General features: G+C 35.0%; 1 long non-coding RNA gene across 1 annotated transcript in view; it reads left to right on the top strand.

Moving 5' to 3' along the window:
- The window catches only part of LOC115899685, a 370,221-nt gene that overhangs the window by 1,558 nt on the left and 346,242 nt on the right, over positions 1-22,421 (top strand). The window contains exon 2 of the long non-coding RNA XR_004059311.1: positions 4,767-4,846. This is a non-coding gene — a long non-coding RNA (uncharacterized LOC115899685). The remainder of the gene's footprint in view (positions 1-4,766; positions 4,847-22,421) is intronic.

The following is a 22,421-nucleotide window of genomic DNA, read 5'->3' as shown; positions in this document are numbered from 1 at the left end:
TAAGCAGTAAAGATTTCATATTCTACCATAGTCAAAGTTCATCTCACAAATATTCTCTGAACTTCAGTGTTCTATCACCTTCAACAAAAGAAGCCAAATAAGTTTTTGCATATGTTGTGCTTTCTGAATCCGAAGTAACCATAGAATTGGAAATCTAAATGGAAATCTTTTTTTTTTTTTTTTTTTTTTTTTTTGAGACGGAGTCTTGCTCTGTCGCCCGGGCTGGAGTGCAGTGGCCAGATCTCAGCTCACTGCAAGTTCCGCCTCCCGGGTTTACGCCATTCTCCTGCCTCAGCCTCCCGAGTAACTGGGACTACAGGCGCCTGCCACCTCGCCCGGCTAGTTTTTTTTTTTTTGTATTTTTTTTTAGTAGAGACGGGGTTTCACCGTGTTAGCCAGGATGGTCTCGATCTCCTGACCTCGTGATCCGCCCGTCTCGGCCTCCCCTAAATGGAAATCTTACGCAGCAAAACTACTTGAGATGTTCCTTGTGGCACAGCTGGGTGGTATCTGTGTAATGTTAATCTGTATGGCCACTGGGCAAAGCAAGCAGCCAGGGTCCCCAGAGATAGGTAAGACTGAGGGTATCTGAGACAGGATATAAATGGTATCTGATGATGTTGTTCTTCTATTATAAGATAATTTTCCTTATCTTGTCATTACCTTTGTCCCTCAGTTTGTCTTTTGCCTACCCAGTTCACAGAAAAACATTTTCAAAACGTATGTAAAGGTGATCTGTTTTCTGCTCTTTTGCTACTATATCCTCTTAAATCTATATCATTCACTCTTCAGACCACTCCACTGAAACAACTCAATTACCTTCCCCTTTCTAAATACAAGGACTATTGTAAATTCTAATCTAAGTTGACTTATCAACATCGTTTGACACAGCTGATTACCTTTTGCTTGTTAAAATTATTTTATCACTTGACTTGCGAGACACCATATTCATCTACTTTTCAGTTTGGCATACTTGAAATTACTTTATTTCTTTCAGTGGTTTATTTTGTTTACAGTGAATTTTGAATTTTGGAGAGCCCCAAGGCATTATACCTTGAACATCTAGTCTTCTGTGAGTTTCATTTCTATGATTTCCCTGGTATCACACTTTCAAGAAACTATATGTATATATGCTGATTATCTGAAATTTCTATTTCTGCCCTTGAATTGACCACAGAACTGCCAATATCTTCAAATCTTCACTTAACAGACACTTAAAACTCAATATGCCCAAAACTAAATTCCAGATTCATTCTTTTCACATATAGTATTCACCAGCTCAACAAATGCAATACAATCTTCCCATTTTCCCATGGTTTATTAGTCTGTTTTCATGATGCCGATAAAGACATACCAGAGACTGGGAAGAAAAAGAGTTTTAACTGGACTCCCAGCTCCACATGGCTGGGGAGGACTCAGAATCACGGCAGGAGGTGAAAGGTACTTCTTACATGGTGGCAGCAAGAGAAAATGAGGAAAAAGCAAAAGCAAAAACCCCTGACAAGCCCATCAGATCTCATGAAACTTATTCACTATCAAAAGAATAGCACTGGAAAGATCAGCCCCATGATTCCATTACCTCCCACTGGGTCCTTCCCACAACACATGGGAATTCTGGGAGATCCAATTCAAGTTGAGATTTGGGTGGGGACACAGCCAAACCATATCACATGGTCACTCAAATGATTACATCATTCAAATTGCCAATGTGTCTTCTTTTTCTTACAAACCCTACGCTTAATGCTTGTAACCATTTTTGCTCCTCACTATTTATTTCTAGTCAACTCTACTGCTATTATAATGTCATCATTGTATACCAAAAATGAAATTCCAAGTCTCCCACCCAATTGCATGAACCCCTCTTCTTGGCTAAGGACATTCACAAGTTAACCTGAAAAAGTAGTTTAGGCATGATGGGAAATGGGGGTCAGAAATACCTCATTACACTCTCTTCCCTTTGGACTTCAAGCACAGTTGACTAGCATTTAACATTAAAACAGAAACCTTAAGATTAACAAATTAGACTGTTTGTAGCAATAATATACCAACATGACAGGTAGCGGGTCCTAGAAGAAATAAAAATATTTTACCCCAAAATATATTTTTTGACATCTTTTGAAATAATCCTGAAAAGTTGGTTCTTGTGGAAAAAAATCTATGATCTCCGGAGAATCCCCTTTCCTTTATAGGTATTTTTAATGATGCAGAAGAGAATTAACTGAGTCTGGCATTTTTTTTTTTTTTTGAGATGGAGTCTTGCTCTGTTGCCCAGGCTGGAGTGCAGTGGCACAATCTCAGCTCACTGCAACCTCTGCCTCCCGGGTTCAAGTGATTCTCCTGCCCCAGCCTCCTGAGTAGCTGAGTAGCTGGGACTACAGGCACATGCCACCACACCCAGCTAATTTTTGTATTTTTAGTAGACAGGGCTTCAACACGTTGGTCAGGCTGGTCTTGAACTCCTGACCTTGTGATCCACCCAATTCAGCCTCCCAAAGTGTTAGGATTACAGGCATGAGCTGCCACACCCAGCCACTCGCAGGTTTTTAAGTCTGATAAAAAACGCTTACACTATATTCCCTCTGAAGCCTGTTACCTGGATACTTCATCAGCATAATGAAAACCTTTATCTCTGTAACCCCTTATCTTAACCCAGACACTCCCTTCTATTGATTCTAGGTCTTTAGTCATCTCTTTCAAGCAATTGACAATCAGATAAATCTTTGAATCCACCTATGACCTGGAAGTTCTCCACCCCCAGCCACTCCCACCCCATTTTGAGTTGTCTTGCATTTCTGGACTGAACAAATGTACACGTATTCATTGATGTCTTAAGTCCTCCTAAAATGTATGAAACCAAGCTCTAGCCCAACCACTTTGAGTGCACATTCTCAGGGTCATCTGACACTTTGTCACAGGCATGTCCTTAACCTTGGCAAAATAAATTCCAATTTGATTGAGACCTGTCTCAGATACTTTTTGGTTTACACCATCACGTCTCTTCTAAATTATTATAACACTTCCTAACTGGTATCTATTTTTCCTATATTCCAGAATTTCTATGGTCTATTATTGACGTAACATTCAAATAATTTTTTAAGGGGATTTTGTTGTTGTTGGAAACCTACCACTGCATCTCTTTTTGTGCAAAGCAAAAGCTAATATTTTTAGAGGTTTCTAAAATGTCCTATATAATCTATCAAGCTTATTCATTATTTCTCTGGCCTCATTTTTTACTACTCCTCATTCTGAGCCACTAAGCCATTTTGTAATATGTCAAGTGAATTAATACTGCCTCTAGATAGCTATGTAGTTTTCTTCCTCATCCTCTCCACACTTTTGCTGAAATGCCATCTTCTCAATGAGATGAAGCCTGATCATCTCCTGTTGCAATCCTCCTTTTGTTGACACATGATATTATTTTTCTCCTGATTTATTTTTTCCCCATGTTATTAAAACATTTTAAGATACTGTGATAATTCATTTTATGTGTCAACTTGACTGGGCTGAGGGATACTGAGGACTAAGCTCTTATTTTTTTTAATCTTGCTCAAATTCCTATCTAAGAGGTCTGGGGAGTCATGCCCTACAAACCATAAATTCTCATCACATGTTTTTTATTTAATCCTATATGTAGCATATCTTACTTTTCAATCTGACTCTGGCATAACATTATGTGACAAAGAAGAAAGTCAAAATATTTTAGCCCAAAACATGTTTCATTGCCATATTCTGAAATGGTCTTGCAAAGCTGTCCTTTATGAGGGAAAATGTACCTCTGTAAAGAATCTCTTTTAACATAGCTAGATCTTTTTCTTCCAGCTCCACCCCCCCACCCCCACAATCCTAAAAATATTAAGAGTCTGGTGCCTTCTAAAGGTGTAAAGAGGAAACATTTTTCATCCATTGTCTCTACAGGCAGCCACTATAAGACTTCAAAAGAATCCTGGTTTCCACAATCTTTTACCTTAACCTGGACATTTCCTTTCTATTGATCCCAGGACTTTAAACAAACACAGCCAATTGCCAATCAGAAAATGTTTAAATTTACGTATTGCCTGGAAGTCCCCCACTTTGAGTGGTTCTGCCTTTCTGAAGTGAACCAATGCATTTCTTCAATGTATTTCATTGATGTCTCATGCCTCCCTAAAATGGATAAAACCAAGCCGCACCCTGATCACCTTGGGCACATGTTCTCGGGACTTCCTGAGGGCTCTGTCCAGGGTCATGGTCACTCATCTTTGGCTCAGAATAAACCTCTTAAAATATTTTACAGAGGTTGACTCTTTTTGTCAACAATACCCAAATAGCTGGTGCAACATGATTTCTGGATATGTCTATGAGGGCATTTCAAATGAGATTAGTATTTGAATCAGTAGACTGAATAAAGATGATTCTCTCCAAAGTAAGTGGACATCATTCAATCCATTGAGGGCAAAGATAAGACAAAAACGTAGATGAAGGGCCAATTTACTCTCTCTGCTTGAGACAGGGCATTCATTTTTTCCTACCCTCGGCCATCCATGCTCCTGGGTTTTCGGCCTTCAGACGCAGTTCTGTCCCCCTAGAGAACCGTAACTAATACCTTAGGTATGGCTGCTTTGTACTTAATAAATGTTTTTCTATATAAAAGTCACCTTACAAATGTTATTTTTCTGGCTATAGAACATCCCATTGTGCACACTTATCATGGTATTCTTAGATATATCATTGTTTCCAGGGTCTCTCTATTATAAATAATATTATGATGAAGTTTTACATGTTTTTAGGTTTGTTGGAGTTTGGATTTATTACCAAGTCATATTTGGAGCATGTTGGTATCTTACAACTGAGATGACTGAGTCAGAAAGTATAAGTGTTTTTAAAACCTTTTTGACGCCCTACATTAATTTTTGCAAAGCTGTTGCATATAGGCAATATAGATATGATATTGTGCCACAACTTTTTCTTTCTCTAACTTTTAAAAATATACTTCTGGGAACCTGGGCAAATCTGAGGACCCCTTTCCTGAATCCCTTAACATGTTTCACTTTTGACAAATTTTTAAAACCTGGTTCTTAGGCCTTCAGACTCAGACTGAATTACAATACAGGCTTTTCTGGTTTTCCAGCTTGCAGATGACAGCTCATGAGGCTTCTTCTGCTCCACAATTCTTCCAAGAAATCTCTGTCTCTTTGTCTCTCTCCATATATGTATGCCTGACTTATTTCAGTGGTGGTTGTTTAGTCTTCTATCTTCGTGTATAGTAAATAAGGATGTAGCAATACATATCTAAGTATCGTTTTTCTCATTTAATCATTTTTGTTTCAGTGATTCATTAATTGTATATTCCTAGAAACAATAAGGTCATATGTTTTAAATTGTAACCATGTGCCTTAGAGTAGAATAGTGTTCCTCAAATATTTTGGTCCAAAATTTCTTTACTGAATACCCAAGACAGTTTATGATTATATAAGTTATATCAGTTGAAAATTAGCACATTAAAATTAAAATTAAGAAAAAATTAAATATTTAGTAGTTCCTTTTTTTTTTTTTTTTTTTTTTTTTTGATGGAGTCTTGCTCTGCTGCCCAGGCTGGAGTTCAGTGGCATGATCTTGGCTCACTGCAATCTCCACCTCCCAGGTTCACACCATTCTCCTGCCTCAGCCTCCTGAGTAGCTGAGACTACAGGCAACTGCCAACATGCCCTGCTAATTTTTTTGTATTTTTAGTAGAGACGGAGTTTTACCATGTAAGCCAAGAGGTCTCCATCTCCCGACCTCGTGATCTGCCCGCCTCAGCCTCCCAAAGTGCTGGGATTACAGGCTTGGGTCACAATAGTTCCTTTTTAAAAAAACACTATATTAATCACGTTGTAGTTTAACTTGAATTGCATATATTTGTTTATATTTTTCAAAATGTATTTTTCATGTTTATATTTTTCAAAAACCAATGTATTTTGAGACAAAAATGGCATTACTTTACTTTTATAAAAAAGACCGTAAGGCCTGGTGCAAAAGTAGACAGCTTGATTTTCATATCTACTTCTGCATCAATCTGTTATGAGCTTTCTAAAAATTTAAGTATACAGGAAAAATCTGTTCCTGCACGGAAAAGGCATAAGTAGTTGAGAAAGAAAGTGTACTTTAATAACCTTTTAAGATGATTGTGGGTTTTCTTCTCTGATAATAAACCAAATTGATAAGTGTTAAGTTTCTTATAGGTGAGTTTCAATGTGGAATTTAAAATTCATATAAAATATTCTTTACTGGGTTACATAAATATCTACTGATCCACCTTACACTTTGAGTGGATCTTTTACCCATGCATGATTTTGTAACATCATGCACTAATTATTTAAAAATATTAGCTCACTGATTTATGCAGACTTTCCAACTGCTAGCCTATTTAATTATAAAACATACAAAATCCATTTGTTAATATCACCAGTATTTTAATAAGAAAGTCTTTAACTTTTGAAAAACAGCCAATCTCACATTGGGAGATAACAACTTCTCCAAAATTCCAGTTTTCATTTGTAACCTCATATATTATCATTGACAATACGTGATGTCAAGTGTTTTATTTGAAGAGACAAATGCACTTAGTTTATTATTGAAAAAACACCTGCCATACACTTTTTTGAAAATAGCTAGTTTGTCTCTCAGTCCTATATTTCAAGTAAAAATAGTATTTCATGAAAAAAGCAGCTCATCTGCTTACAACTCAAACAAGCACAAGCGTTTTTGTTTTTGAGGCAAGTATTTTACTTAGGTATGAATCCCAAATGCTTTATATATCCTCCCATTTTGTCACATAAAATATTAAAAATATGTGGATTCAACTCAAAATTTGACAAAGGTAGTACCTTTATTGCCTCATCAAAGGCATTTTGTGAAACAGACTTTTTGCCTTCGATTGTGTGACAATGAAGAGATAAATGTCTACTAGAATAGAAGATTCCATTGCCTTGATTTATACTAAAATGCCAACAGTTTTCACTACTATCTCTTTTGTGTCATTAATGCAAGTGTCCACACATTGCAAAAAGGCAAGTAACAATTATGCTATTATTATATAAATGGTGTAGACATTGAACATCCATCAGGGTCTTGGAGATTCCTGTGTTCACATGAATACTTAGAAAATTGCTGTATTAGAGCGGAATGATAATATTGCTTGCTCTGCCTCTTTTGATACTTGTAAACATTACCCCATCTTTGTGTAAGCCATTATTCATTGGATAGTCTATTAAATGTAGCTAAACTTAATCACTAACTAATATAGAATTCAGTATCAGAAATAGAATGTTGTTATACAAGAATCTGAAATGTGGCATCAGCTTAGTGGAGGGGGTTTAGCTGCCAGAACAGTCTGTCCACTGCCATCTGAAAAGCCTGTGACTATTGTTCCGCAATGACAAATGATTTTGTCTAACTATTGTTTGCTTTATCTCTAGACTCAGATCTTGCAATGGTCAAGGCTAGAGTCTTAGGCACAATTATAGGCTACCTTTAGAATGGTGGTGTGTGCCACTTCCTTCTTGATACAGTTAGTAAACTCTGACCAATAGAAAAGTAAATATCTTTTACCTTTCATAATCAGACTTTTTCATAGTAAAAAGGGGAGCTATTAATAAATACGTATGGACAAGGAGTATAAGTCAGGATTATATCAAGCAAATGGAATACACACGTCATACAAGAAGAAATAAACTCAAATTATAATATGCCACTCTGCAGGACAATATAGGAAACATCACAATGCTAAGGAATTTGCTGTGTGCTTGTACCATGTATTCTTAGTTCGTAGAGTGTTATTTGGAGCCTGTGTGGTTGAAAATCAAACAATTGTTTTTACATAGAAAATTTAAACAATCATAAGGGATCACTGCAAAACATTGATCAAATACAGTATAGTCGAGGTTAAACATGTGTACCAGAATCTTTTTCAAAAAATCCAATATTCTTTTAATACTTCTTGCTGGATTTTGGGGTTAACTGTACTAAATAAGTTTGTTTTTCATTTGAGGTTATTTTTCCAAATGTTCTTATACCATAAAAGAAAAAAATACATACAAAGAAGGAATGAACCAACCAGAAAGGCTCATGGCTAAAGAGCAAACACTATCATGTTTAAAATATCTGTTGTGACATCGTTGGCCATGATTATTTGCAGATAAAATTAACCTCAGACAATCATACTGACCGTCTACTCAGATTTTGAGTAATCAATATTTCCAAATGAATGTTAAGCTCAGGTAAATCTAGCAGCAGTCTATTCTAACGTGATCCTTCTCCAAAAAGTTATAGCTGGAAAGGAGTCTCATGGGGTGCAGATTTGATAGAGAGGTTCACAAAACAACCAGAGATTCTGGAGTTTGTGTTTCACGCAGTAAATTTGACACAGGTTATATTTGGGGTCTGAAAGGTTTCCATCACCTTTAGTTTATCACTAATTTATTTTTCTGTCAACATGAAACCAAAATCAACCTCCAGCTTATATGGACCCCTAGCTATGTTGACCCTCTGTAAAATTTGGCACTCATAATACCTGCTGTATCTTGATTTCTGTGGATTTATATGGTGAAAAGCCAGCACATACCGATATTTGGTACCAATATCTGGGGTGCCAGAGTTTCCCAAATAAGCAATTTATTGTTCCTTTGTGTTTTTAAAATCACCTAACCTGCCCCTCAAAATAACTCTTTTTATTAAAAACACCTTGTGATTTATAAGAGTATATCTGCCAAGTTTTGTGAAAACTCTGGCATAACCTTGGTAGCACCCCTAATTTGACACTACATTGTTGAATAAATGAATTAACATTTACATGCCCAGTGATCTGACTATATTTAGGTTTGTTCTTCAAGTTTTAGCATTTTAGGATTTCCTTTTTTTCTCTCTCTCTCTTTCCCTGTTGTTCTCCTTCTCTCTTCTTTTTCTTGTCTGTTTCCCTCCAATCGTTCTGCTACTTGTTCCCCTCCCCGCTCCCTTTTCCTCTTCTTCCTCCTTTTTCTCACTTTTCTTAAGATCCGGCTATGCTTGGCTCTCCACTCCTGAGTTACTTCACTTAAAATAATGGTCTCCAATTTCAAACATCATATGTGCTCACTCATAAATGAGAGTTGAGCTATGAGAGCATAAAGACATAAGAATGATACAATAGACTTGGAGGGAAAGAGTGGAGGGTGGGTAAGGGATAAAAGGCTTCACGTTGGGTGCAGTGCACACTGCTTGGGTGATGGGTGCACCAAAGTCTCAGAAATCAGCACTATATCACGTATTCATGTAACAAAACACCACCTATTCCCCCAGAAGCTATTGAAGTAAAAAAATAGAAATTAAAAAAAATCCAGCTATGGGGATTTTAGGAAGAAAGGCAGGAAAGAACTATCATAAGTGTAGTTTCTAGAATTTAAAATATGAAATTAATATTATGAGTTTCTGAGAAATGTTTTATACCACCCAATTTAGACAGGAAAAAAAAATTCTCACAGAGGTTACATAACTCGTCTAAGTTATGTAAGCAGTGGCTTTTAAAATTGTATAATAATTACCTAGTGATGCATTTATTCATTTATGCATTCAACACACACATCCTCTATTCCTGGTATCCCAGCCCTGTTCTAGGTAATAAAAATGAAGTGGCCAAAAAGACCAAGTTTTGCCCTGATCTTGATTAAGCATATATTCTCGAGAGAGGGGTCAGATTGGAAAAAATGAAAAATAAGCTAATACATAAATGAGATTATTTAAAATGCAGTAATGCTGTAAAAAATAAACAAACACACACACAATTGAGTAGAGTCATTTGACAGTATGAAGTGGAGTATGTTGATGGGGCGTGAAGATCAGGGTTTCAACTAGGATGTGCATGGTAAAGGTATATCTGAAAAAGTAATATTTCAGTTGAGCTGTAAAAGTCAGAGAAGCCCAAATATGAGAAGATTAGGGAAAAGGACATATGAGGCAGAAGGACAGCAATACAAAGTCCTTGTGTAGAGGATCTAGAAGAGTGGTTGGGGTTGATGTCAGGTCAGAGGGGCAGGCAGGGAGCCAGTGATATTGAGCAGAACACCATTGTCAGAGGTTTAGGTTTTATTTTCTTTGTAACAAGAAATCACTAGACAGTTTTTTAAGCAAGAGGTGAGAGATATGATGTGGTTAATACTCAAAAGTTTTCCCATTTAATTTGTTAAAAATTTTGTAGAGAGAGGACAATTAAGAAGGAAAATATTTTTTTAAATGGCCATCTAAATGTTCCAGGTTTAAAAAAACAAAACAAAACAAAAAAAAACAGGGATCTATAGACTGACTCGATAAATGCAGATATATTGAAAGTAGAATCCAGTTTTCATATCCAAGACAAAGACATTTTTTTAAATTTTAAAACTTAAACTATATGAATAATGTTTATACAAAAAAGATATTAATTAAAATATGCTGATGCATATATTTTAATATAAAAGTAATTAAAATCAACCTCATCTATGAGCCTCTATGTACTGTTGATTTTTTATTTTTCACATTTTAGACTATATTCCACTCTCTCAAAACGTTAATTTGTGGGAGGCCAAACAAAAATTCTATTTCACTGAAAGAAAAGTAAACATAAATAAAAGATGTTTCTGATTGATAAAAATTGTGTATTAAAATAGTGAGACGTGTTTTGATCTGTATTAGTAAATGGATGCCTTTCATAGAGTTTGAAATAGTGATTTACATTTTCAAGAGTGTATGTAACTATGTTTCATGAGACAGCATTTTAAAATAGAGATATACTTAGAATAGGCTTTTAATGCTAAAAACCCAAAGGAGAGATGTATCAGAAAAACAGTTCTTTGACTTTTACTTCATTACAACCTCCTGAGACTAATCCGTTTTATAATAAATGTAGTCATAGCTTATTTATCACAGTAACACAATTTAAAAAACAAATGAAAACCAATCTTGTCTACTTCTTCTTGGGCATTCTTCAGGGAAATAGCTGCTTATATTTTGTGTCCATTTTTAAATTGAAATGTTTTTTCTTTGTTTTGTTTTTACTGTTGGGTTTTGAGAATTTTTTTAAATTGGGTGAGATACTACAGATATGTGGTTTGCAAATATTTTCTCCCAGTCTGTAGTTTGTCTTCGTCTCTTCCAAATAAGGTATTTCGCAGAGCTAACATTTTTTTCATTTTGATGAAATTAATTCATTAGTTTTTTTTCTTGTATGGATCATGTGTTTGGTGTTGTAAGAATTTTTTGAGGGTTTTCTCCACGTGTTTTTCTAAAAGTTTTAGTTTCATGTTGTAAATTTAGTTCTGTAGTTCATTTTGACTTAATTGTTGAGTGGGCTTTAAAGTTAAGTTGATGCTCAGTTTTGCCTGGGAAATGTGGAAGTCTAAGCCCCGCCCGGGTCTTTGTTGATATGAGTGAAGGTGGGTACAGTTATTTTAGGTGTGTTTGGCTGGACTAACGAGGTTGTTATCTAAAACTTTTCTGTCTTGCTAGACTGCCTTCTCTGGTCCTCTAGCTGAAGACAACAGGCTTTTTCTCGTTCTTTCCTTCTTTTGTGTGTGCTTTTGGTGTTTCTGGGTGGCTAGCTTCTTCAATTCCAAGTCTCAAATATGTGAGGTAAAAAGCAATTTCAGGGCACTCTCCACTGTGTCACTTCTTGAGTCCCCAAACCTTAGCTGCTATATCTTTGTCTCTCTAACTTTGGAATTAATGTTTATTTTAAATATGATATCCAGAGTTTGTAGTTGTACTTAACAGGAGGAATAGACAACATTACATTTCCTCCATCTTCACAGAAGGAGAAGTTCTAGCCACAGATTTTTATGATGTTTTCTGGAAATAGCCTTTAAAATATTCAAGGAAACTCAAACTTCATTATATTTAAAGAGAATAATAACATGTAAAGCACTTAACATTGTTTTAAAAAAGAATATTATGGTCATGACTTGTGAATGTAGGGGAGTAAGGCAAAGCTTTTCTTATTCTCAATCATCCCATATCCTTAGGGAAAGATAAACAATGGCAAGATTTAGAAGGATATTCCCATTAACAGACACACAGATTATTAGTTTTCCTTCTCTAATTTAATATTTCTCTTCTCTTCCACAGCCTCCCTTTCTACCTCCCTACAACCCCTCAACTTCTGAATATTTTCTCTTGATGTGATTCTCTCAGGTTTCATTCTGTGTCAATGAATGCAGATAACACTTATTCGTGTTTAGTTAAAGTAATACTTGTGATTTACTTTGTGTGTAACCCTGTTTCTATGTGGTTCAAAAGGAGCCAATCCTACCCGCTCCACCTCCAACTAAAGGAATGTCCCCAGCCATTTAATCAGGGTCTTCATTCTGTCTCTCAACAGTGATTGGTCCCAAAATAGATCCTTGATCCAATTAGATCCCTTCCCAGAGTTTTTCTGCTTTAATTATTAAGGCAGGAAGGCTTTGTCCACTAGGATTGTTACACTGGAAAAATGTGAGTCCTGGCTTGCCATTCACTGTTTTATCTGACATAGGGAAGTAGTCTGCCCAAACAAAATCAAGCTCAGCTAAACAGAATTCAGAGAAGTAGAAAGAAACAAACCCCTGCTTGCTATTTTAGCTACTGGATTTCGTTTTTCTGGGAGCCAGCAGCCAGGCTTAGGTCTCTCAGATTATAAATTACCTTTTCCCCTTAATAAATGTTTATATACATGTAACTGAAAGTCTTATGATTTCTATAACTTAGTTTCTTCCTTTATTTAAATAAACTATTGCTACATTTAATGAATACTAAGGGATAGTGATGTTCTAAAAGCTAAAAATAGAAGAATAATCAAGGTTCTGCCTTAATAAACTTGTAGTAGTAGGGGAGTGTTTGCCAACAATTTTCAAATCAGGGACATGAAGAAAATATTCTTTTTGTCCAGGAGCAGTGGCTCACACCTATAATTCCAACACTCTGGGCGGCCACAGTGGGTGGATCACTTGAGGCCAGGAATTCAAGACAAGCCTGGCCAACATGGTGAAACCCCATATCTACTAACAATACAAAAATTAGTTGGGCTTGGTGGTGGGAGCCTGTAATCCCAGCTACTTGGGATGCTGAGGTCGAAGTTTCACTTGAATGTGGGAGGCAGGGGCTTCAGTGAGCTGAGATAGCCCTACTGCACTTCAGCCTGGATATCAGAGTGAGACTCTGTCTCGAAAAGAAAAAAATATATATTATTTTTGTGTAAAGCTGGAGCAAATGCTGGTCTTCCATATTGCATGATTTTAAGGAGAACCAATGCTATCCCATACTAAGAGATACCCCAGTAGAATACAAAGGGTGCAGAGGGGGCAGTGTACCTTGAGTAGGAGCCAACAGGAGTAAATATGCACAGAATTTCACCCATACTTTATTTATTATTAAATAAATATTTTAATGAAGTCTAATACACACGTGTGTGTGTGTGTAAGAGACAGAGAAAGAGAGAGAGATGCAAAGATCTTAAATGTAAAATGATGTGTTTTCCAAAGCAAACGTACCTGTATAATCACCCCCCTAGATTTAGTAACACGTTTTAGGTGAGAGTTACTGATGCTGTTGAATGCGGTAGCAGTTCATTTATTTACAACACTGTATAATGTTCTAAGGTTTAAATGTTTACTCGATCCTGCTATTGATAGGATGTATTGTACCCAATTCATTTCTCTTTATTTTTCATGTTTCTATCTAAAATCCACTTGGAATAACTTCTGTTTAAAGTATACAGTAGGAGCCAAGTTTTTTTTTTTTTTCCATATAAGTAGCAATTGATTCAGCATCATTCATTAAAGGAATATTTTTCCTCATTTGTGTTTATTTACCTATGTTAATTTCAAATGTCTCGTAAGAGTAGGTTTATTTCTGAACTCTTATTTCTTTTCCATTAATCTATGTGTCTCTCCCAATGCCAGTACCAAATTGTCTTCATGACTGTGACTGGTGTTTGGTGGTGGGTGCCAACTGGCTCTGTTCCTCTTCAGAACTGTTTTTGCCTGCTTGGCCCATTTATTTTATCGTTTACCGTTTAAATGAAACTTCATTGAGTTGGCAGATCAAATTAGAGAAAACTGAACCTTTAAAATACTGAGCCCTCTCATTCATAAATGTAAAAATTCTTCCATTCTTGCAGGTTGCAATTTAATTTAATACTAATAAGTAGTTTTGTGCACAGAGGTCTTGTTGCTCCTTTGAAAGTAACATGCAGCAAAACGAAACAAAACAAAAAAAAAAAAGGGAAACATTGGCTCTTTTGAAAACATTCTCATTTCTTTAGTTTTCAGCAGTTTTGCTATGATCCCCATCATCTGTTCCTTTTACTTATCTGCTTAGTTTTTTTAAACTTCTTGTGTCTGTGTGTTGATATCTTTCATTAGATTTTGAGAGTTCTTTAATCTTATGGCATTAAATATTTCTTCTCTCCTTTTGTCTCTCTTCCCTTATTCAGAAACACCAATTACAAATATGGCAGACCATCGACTGTGTCTCATATGTCTCTTACCCTTTTTTTTGTCTGAACTTTTACTTTTTATTTTCTTTCCATATCTTAGTCTTGATATACTGACCTATTTGTCAGTTCATTAAGTATCTCCACAGTGGCATTGATTTATGTGAGTCTCATATATTGAGTTCTTAATTTTGATGATTTTATTTTACATTCTAGAATTTCAGTGTATTTCTGTCTTCCATTGATTTCTATTTTCTGTTGACATTGTCCATCAAATCATCTATTCACTTGAACATATTATATTTTTTCTTTCTTTGTCTGATAAAGTTAATATTTTGTTCTCCCAAGAATTTTTTTTCTAATGTCAACTTTTTCCTCTTAATTTTAGATTTTTTTTTTTTTTTTGTTTCTGTATGCCTGCTGTTTTCTATTAAATGTCATGAAATACTTCAGAAACTATTTGAGGCTCTGAGTGGTGTTATATTCCCACACTTAGAACTTATTTTTATTTTTTTCATATAGTTGAGGTAGGCGTAGATCATCTTAATCCAGTCTGAGTTTTATCAGACTTGAAGCTGGGATTCAGTCTTTTCATAAGGGCTCTTTAATTTTCATATCATGCTTTCTTTACATAAGCAACTTTTGAAAGGTTGCACATTTACTAAGGTTTCTTTCGTAGAAGATTCTGTCCTTCAAAATGTATCTTGGCAGAATATTAAATTACTGTTAGATTACTGAATATTATTCTTAGATTTTCAGGTTTTTACATAATTCTACTCTACTTTTCAACTTCTCGGCTACTGCTAATGAATTAGTAAATTTCCACTTGGGAATCTGATACACATTGGATTGTCTTCCTATATTTCCCTTCTTTTTAGACCTTTTTTCTTTCCAATCTTACAGGCTTAGTTGCTCTAGGGTGGCTTCAAATTCATGCTTTTTAAAAACTTCACCTGGTTTATCAAGTTGTGCTAGTGAATATTAATATGATACTATCCAGTTCTTCATGACTAAAAGCAGAAGTCTTCACCTCTTTTCATTTTAACTCTTGTTATAGTTGTCCCAGAGTTATCATCTGTCATGGTAAAACTTTAAAATTCAGTGGTTACAAAAGGACATTTTCTTTATATCTGGCACCAATTCTGGCATATAGGTGTCTAGTGATCACAAAAGGATGGTATTTTTCAGATGATTTTATAAACAGTTGTGTAGTGCCTCTGTTCCTCTAGAAATGGATAAAGGGATTATATTTCCATTAATATTTAGAACTGACGTGAATCATAGTGAAATGTTTTAAAATTAGTATTCATTCTTTGTGCTTGGTACCATTTCCTACCTTCTTGTATAATTTTAATTAAAAAGCCCGTTCAAATATAATTGACACAGATTTTCCATTGCATTGCTGTGTTCTATTTATTAGAAGATACTGTCTCTGCAATAATTGTTTTCTACTGTGCAACTATTTTTCTTAATGAAATGGAAACTATAAAATTGTAGCATGTAGCATTTCCCTTTCTGAAGGGGTTACTAGTAAGGTTAGAACTTAATTTGTTGCCAGATTCTAACGAGTTTATGGAAAACTTTGAAAATATTTCGTAGACTACACACCTCTGATTTTATTTATTTTTTACTATTTTTATCATAATTTCTTTAGCTATGTTTAATATTTCTGTTGAATAGTACAGGGATAATTTTCTTTATTTTTGTCTTTATTTCTTTTGTAAGCTAAACCTTTAAAATGTTGATAAGGCAATATAAACTAAATAAAAAGAAAATATTTTTATCTCCCAAAAGTAAATTGTAAATATTCAAAGATCAAGACATTATTTTATATATTTTGAATATAGCTACACCAAAAGAGAGTGCTTTAAACAAAATATATGCCTAATAATGGAATTCACTCATATACTTTTCTCTATACTGTATTTAACTCTGGGCTTCTCAAAGAGTAGGTGTTTAAAAATGTTAAATAAATTATCCACTATTTGTTAAGTAATAATAAGTTAAGTGAACTTGAAGTGCAATTAGATACACCAAACTCATTGATATTTCAGGACAGAAACTAAACATACTAATACATAGAAAATTAATATGATTTTCTTCCAAATGGAATAAATTGATTATCTTTTTAGTACTCAACCATGTAGAAACCTGAAGGACTAAAAACATTTGCTCTGTTTTTAAACAGACAGACTCTTTTGATCCATGTCTTGCAGAACATAAAAGTTTGCATGACAATCATGAAAGCCTTTCATGTTCCCAGGTCAGGCAATAGAGTGTAATAAGCTGACTTTGCACTCACAGACCTGAGTCTTAGTGCTTAACAGTATTTCTCTGACATTGTAAGTCATTTAACTACTCTGTGCTTCAGTGTCCTCAGTGACAAATTCACAGAGAAACTAAACTCATAATAGTGTTTTTTAGAAAGCTTAATAGATATTATGAGCAACATGAGTTTCTCAGTGGAGGGCAAGACTGAGATTCCCTGGCTTTTAGTTTTCAGTCAGGTACATCTTTCCACAGTTGGTGAAAGATATTGGATTATATTAGTGTACAAGTTCAGAGATAAAGAAGTATTTCAATTCAACAATTATTTTGTGTGACTCTCATGGGCAGGATGCTATTCTGGATGCTAAAACTTGCAAAAAATAATGTAAAATATTTCAGCTTAAAGAAATGATACATGAAAAGTGAAGAAACATGAAATAGCATGGCGTGTTTCAGAAACAGCTAAGAAGTCGGTGTGTCAGCCCCAGGGGTAAGGGAAAAGTAGACAATGTTATGGGTTGAAAATCTTTCAGGGTCCAGGTCACAAAAGGCCACTTCTGCCATGTTCCTGAGGCTGAATTTAAGCTTGTGAACAAGAAAGGGTCTTTGTAGGATGTTTAGAACAAGGGAGACTTGGGAAGATTGATCATGCCACTCACCAAGAGCAAGTCTAGTCTTAGGCCTCCTCCACATACTGAAATAGGAGAACTTCCAGCAAGGAAACAGACACTCTCTATGGGAGGCGGTGTCCCTCTTGCCTAATAGCCTGGAAGAAAATAGGCATAGTAACCCATTCAGCCATCAACAAACACATTTTGTGGTACTATGTGGTAGATTATTCTGTGCTTAACATTTTGGAATGCATGCTCCAAGGCAGAGAGACATGGAAGCACTAAATTGTTTAACTCTTTTTAAAGTCTGAAATTGTCCCCATGGTTATGCCTTTGTTTTAACTTACATCTTCATATATAATTTTAAAAATATTATTAAATCATAACATCAGTCTCTTCATTATTCTACTCTGTGTGGTCTGTGTTAAAAAACAAGCTGTTGTTACTTATGTCTATGCCACCTTTTCTAAATCTGTGGTTTTGTTCAAGCCATTGGTTTGCTTGGAAGTTCTTTCACGTTCTAGGTAGTTCTTGAAATTCTGTCCTGTTTTTCGTGTCCTCTCTTTAACCAAGTGCACCTCTCCTGCCCTGTACTATCATAGCATTGTATTTATTTATGCTCTCCTGATGACATTTGTTGCATGTATTCATAAATTATTGCTTTTGTGAGTTCAAATTATTTGAATGGATGATGACAATAATGCCTACTATTATGAACATCTACCATATGCCACTCATTTGCAAAGTTAATAACCTATAATATTTCTAACCTTTACAATGTCTCTCTAAGATAAGTGTCATGGGCCCTGTTTGCTTATGGTGACCACGAAATGCAGAGATGGTTCAGTAACCTCCTAATTTCACACAGTTTGTAAGTGGCAAAAACAATGTTTTATGTGCATGTCTGACTTTAATGTTCATTGCAATGTATAAGGTCATTTTAAATTTACTTTCTCTTTCAGCTAGATTATTCATTCCTTGGAATCAGGGATAGAGGCTTATTGAACTGCATATATCTTCTAAGTCATAGTCATGACACTGTTTTTCAACACAAAGCTGGACACTGTGCTATGCATTTTTGTGTGTTATTTCAAGTACTACTGGCAAGAGCTCTGTGAGACAGGTGTTATTATCACTATTATTTAAACTCAGATATGTTAGAATATGCAGTCTTTGGTTTTCTGTTTCTGCATTAATTCGCTGAGGATAATAATCTTCCAGCTGCAAAGGAAGGTTGCTGCAAAGGATATGATTTTGTTCTTTTTTATGGCTGTATAGTATTCCATAGTGTGTATATGCCACATTTTCTTTATCCAATCCAGCACTGATGTGCCCCTAGTAGTTAAAATAAAAGTTGAGACAAAAGAAACATACCAAACTTACTTCCATCAGCAGTGATTTCACAATTCTCTTCTCATCTCAGGCATTAGCACATTAGCACACTTAAATATATTTGCCCCAAAGTATCACTAGTAATGTCATATTGCTTCAATTCAAACTTCTTTGATTGTTAATGAGAATACATATTTTTCCTGTTTCTTAGCATTTAAAACATCTAGGTTCTGAGAACTAATATGTCCTTTGCATGTGTTTTACTCTTCATATTGGTTTATTTAAATTCCTTAAGATTAATAATTTCAATATGTTATCTGCCATATGTACCACAAATGTTTTGTTTGTTGCATTTCTGTCTTTTAAAATGCAGAGATTCTAATATTTTTTGTGTGATATTTTAAAATTTTGCCTATGTGCGAAGTCCTTCCCCATGCCCAAATCAAATTTGTCTAATTCAGTTTCACTTGTGCAATATAAACAAATTATGTCAATCCACTGGAACACATACAACATATTTGAAATAATAAAATCATTTTAATTTTGAGAAAAAACCCTCAGTTATGAAAACTGAGACAGAGAGAGGTAAAGTGATAGGTAACTTGTAATAAATTATATAGCAAGTAAATGGTAGAGATCGGATTTGAAGCAGGAAGAAAATAATAAGAAATGTAGAAAGCACAAGCTGTGTGTTGGGTACTGGCTTAGGCATGGTGGCTGATAAGAAGCAGAGCTGTTGGATAGCAGTGGTGAGAGTGGGCATCCTGGTCTTGTTCTGAATCCTAGGGGAAAAGCTTCAAACTTTTCTTCATTGAGTATGGTGTTGTTACCTGTGGGTTTGCCACATATGGGTATTATTTTGTTGAGGTACATTCCTTCTATACCTAATTTGGTAAGAGTTCTTTTTATCATAAACAGTTGTTGAATTTTGTCAAATGCTTTTTCTGTGTCTGGTGAGATGATCATATGCTTTGTTCTTCATTCTGCTAATGTTGTGTATCACATTGATTGATTTGCCTATGTTGAACCATCCTTGCATTCCAGGGAAAAATTCCACTCAATAGTGGCGAATCATCTTTTAATGTGTTGATTAATTTGATTTGCTAGTATTTTGTTGAGGATTTGTGCATCAATGTTTATCAAGGATATTGGCCTATAGTTTTTTGTTTTCTTTCTTTTTTTGTCATGTCCTTCTTTGGCTTTGGTATCAGAATAATGCTGGCTTCATAAAAGGAATTTGGAAGTATTCCTGCTTCTTGGATCTTTTGGAGTAGTTTGTGGATAATTGATACTGGTTCTTTTCTAAATGTTTGGTAGAATTTAGGAGTAAAGCCATTAGAGCCTGGACTTTTCTTTGATGGAAAAGAAAAGATACTTGCCCCAAAGTATCACTAGAGATGTCACATTGCTGCAGTTCAAACTTCTTTGATTATTAATGAGGATATGTATTTTTCCTGTTTCTTAGCATTTAAAACATCTAGGTTTGGAGAACTAATATGTACTTTGCATGTGTTTTACTCTTCATATTGGTTTATTTAAATTCCTTCTTTGGTAATTTTTATTTTAGGAGAAAATTTGTTGCTGTACCACATTCAGGGAGAAAGTTTGGTTGCCATAAAATTGCGGAAAGCCTAAACAAAGTAAGATTTTATTCAACATCCTTCAGTTTGAGGAGAATAATTTACAAGACTTAAGAAAGGGCCACATTTAGATTTCCCTCACCTAGTGAAGAGCCAGGACAGGTCCTGAGGGAAGGAAATTAGCTTCCAAGATGGTAAATTTTATGACCAGTTCAACATCCTCTCTCATTATTGGTCTGTTAATAGTTTATATTTCTTCATGATTCAGTCTTGGTTGGATTTATGTGTCTGGGAATTTATCCATATCTTCTAGACTATCCAATTTTTTGGCATATAATTGCTTATAATAGTTCTGTAAGATCCTTTGAATTTCTGTGGTATCAGTTGTAATGTTTCCTCTTTCTTTCTTAATTTTATTTATTTGACGCCCTTTTCTCTTAGTCAAGCTAAACAATTTTTTCAGTTTTATCTTTTTAAAAAAAGAGCTTTTACTTTTGTTTATCTTTTGTATTCCTTTTCTACTCACAAGTCCTTCCAGATTGGGTAAATCTAACTCAAATATCCTCCAAGCTTTGCTGAATTTCTCTTCTGAGGACCTCTTTACAGAAACTTTTAGAGATAAAATGAATAAAAGTTTCAAATATGAAGAAGACAAAATAATTTGCCATTATTTCTGACTTCAAGGCACTGTGGATCTAGAAACAGAGAAGGACAGTGTGAGGAGGGCTCTGAAAGTTGTCATATAGAGAAAATAAGAGTGAGCTCCAACTAGCAAATCCCCCATTTTAGTACAGGCTGCATCATATCAGGCCCATATATTCTGATGGTTCCACTAAATATTATCTAGTTTTCTTCAGAAGTTTGAAATGTTCAAGATTACATAGGGGATGTTATGAAAAATGTCTATTTTTACATTTCATTTGCACTTACTGAGCTGCGAATTTTAGGAGACCTAACTTTGCCTTATGGAAAATCCTGTCTGGGTTGTTTCAGGCATTTTATTCTTAGGAACCATCTGGTGAGAAGCCCGGGTTCTTAGTTTGAAACTTGATCTATCTGTTACTTTTCTTTCTTTTTTTTTTTTTTTTTTAATTTTAAAACATCCTCTTTCTTTCCTTCATTTGCTTTTGTGTGTGTGTGGTTCCAAATAAACTTGATTCCTTCCTCACTTTCTTCATCCATCTAATGATACTTTTTCTATTCATTGATGGTCCTGTATATATTATGAGTACTGCCAGAGAATACTTTAGTATTAAAAGGGCACTCTAAAGAAAACCTGCAGACTTTGGAGCTAAATAGACTGTGAGTCAATAGATATTATAATTTACAGATATTATAGTGGAGAACTTACCATTGTGTAAGGCATATGAGACCATCAATAAATAAAATATGTTCTTATCTTTATTGTTAACTATTATAAACATGCAATTTATAAAATCCATGGAACTTCCAGATGATTTCATGTATTTCTGGACAAAGAGTCAAATACAGAACCACCACTGTATGTGTTGTGAGTGACCCAGAGGAAAAATGTTTTGTACACAAATGCATATCTTTATGGTCTCCAGAGTTTACCCCTAGAAGTTCTAGAATGATAGGCTTTTAAAGAAATCAATTTTTCTGTTTCTTAAACTGAAATAATAACTCAGATATAGCTCTTACTTTACAATTTATCAGGTGGTGCTTATCAAATAATCATAGAATTGTACTCTTCCTGAATAGCTCCTTGGCTTCCTTCACTGGCCTAAATCCACAGTGAGGTTCTAATAATTTTGTTTGTTTTAGAAGGATTAAGTAACTTTTCTTAAATTAATCTGCACCCTTGGCTATAGGTATTTGCAAAGTAGATTACTTGAATGCAACATTTGGCTGAGCCTCTCCTACCTTTTAGACCTCCTCTTGACCTCTTGGAAGCTAATTTCCTTCCCTCAGGACCTGTCCTGGCTCTCCACCAGATAAGGGAAATCTGAATCTGGCCCTTTCTTAAGTCATCCTCTCCTCAAACTGAGGGTGCTGAATAAAATCTTACTTTGTTTAGGCTTTCCCCAATTATATGGCAAGCAAACTTTCTCCCTGAATGTGGTACAGCAACAAATTTTCTCCTAAAAACATGAATGGAAACACAATTTTCCACCATTAGAGTTATTTTATTTATAATAGAAAGAATTAATTTAGTCTGCGTAATATTTTTTCATA

The sequence above is a fragment of the Rhinopithecus roxellana genome, chromosome 9 (genome assembly GCF_007565055.1).
Source record: "Rhinopithecus roxellana isolate Shanxi Qingling chromosome 9, ASM756505v1, whole genome shotgun sequence".
Taxonomy (NCBI): Eukaryota; Metazoa; Chordata; class Mammalia; order Primates; family Cercopithecidae; genus Rhinopithecus; species Rhinopithecus roxellana.
This window is presented reverse-complemented; position numbering and strand designations above follow the sequence as displayed.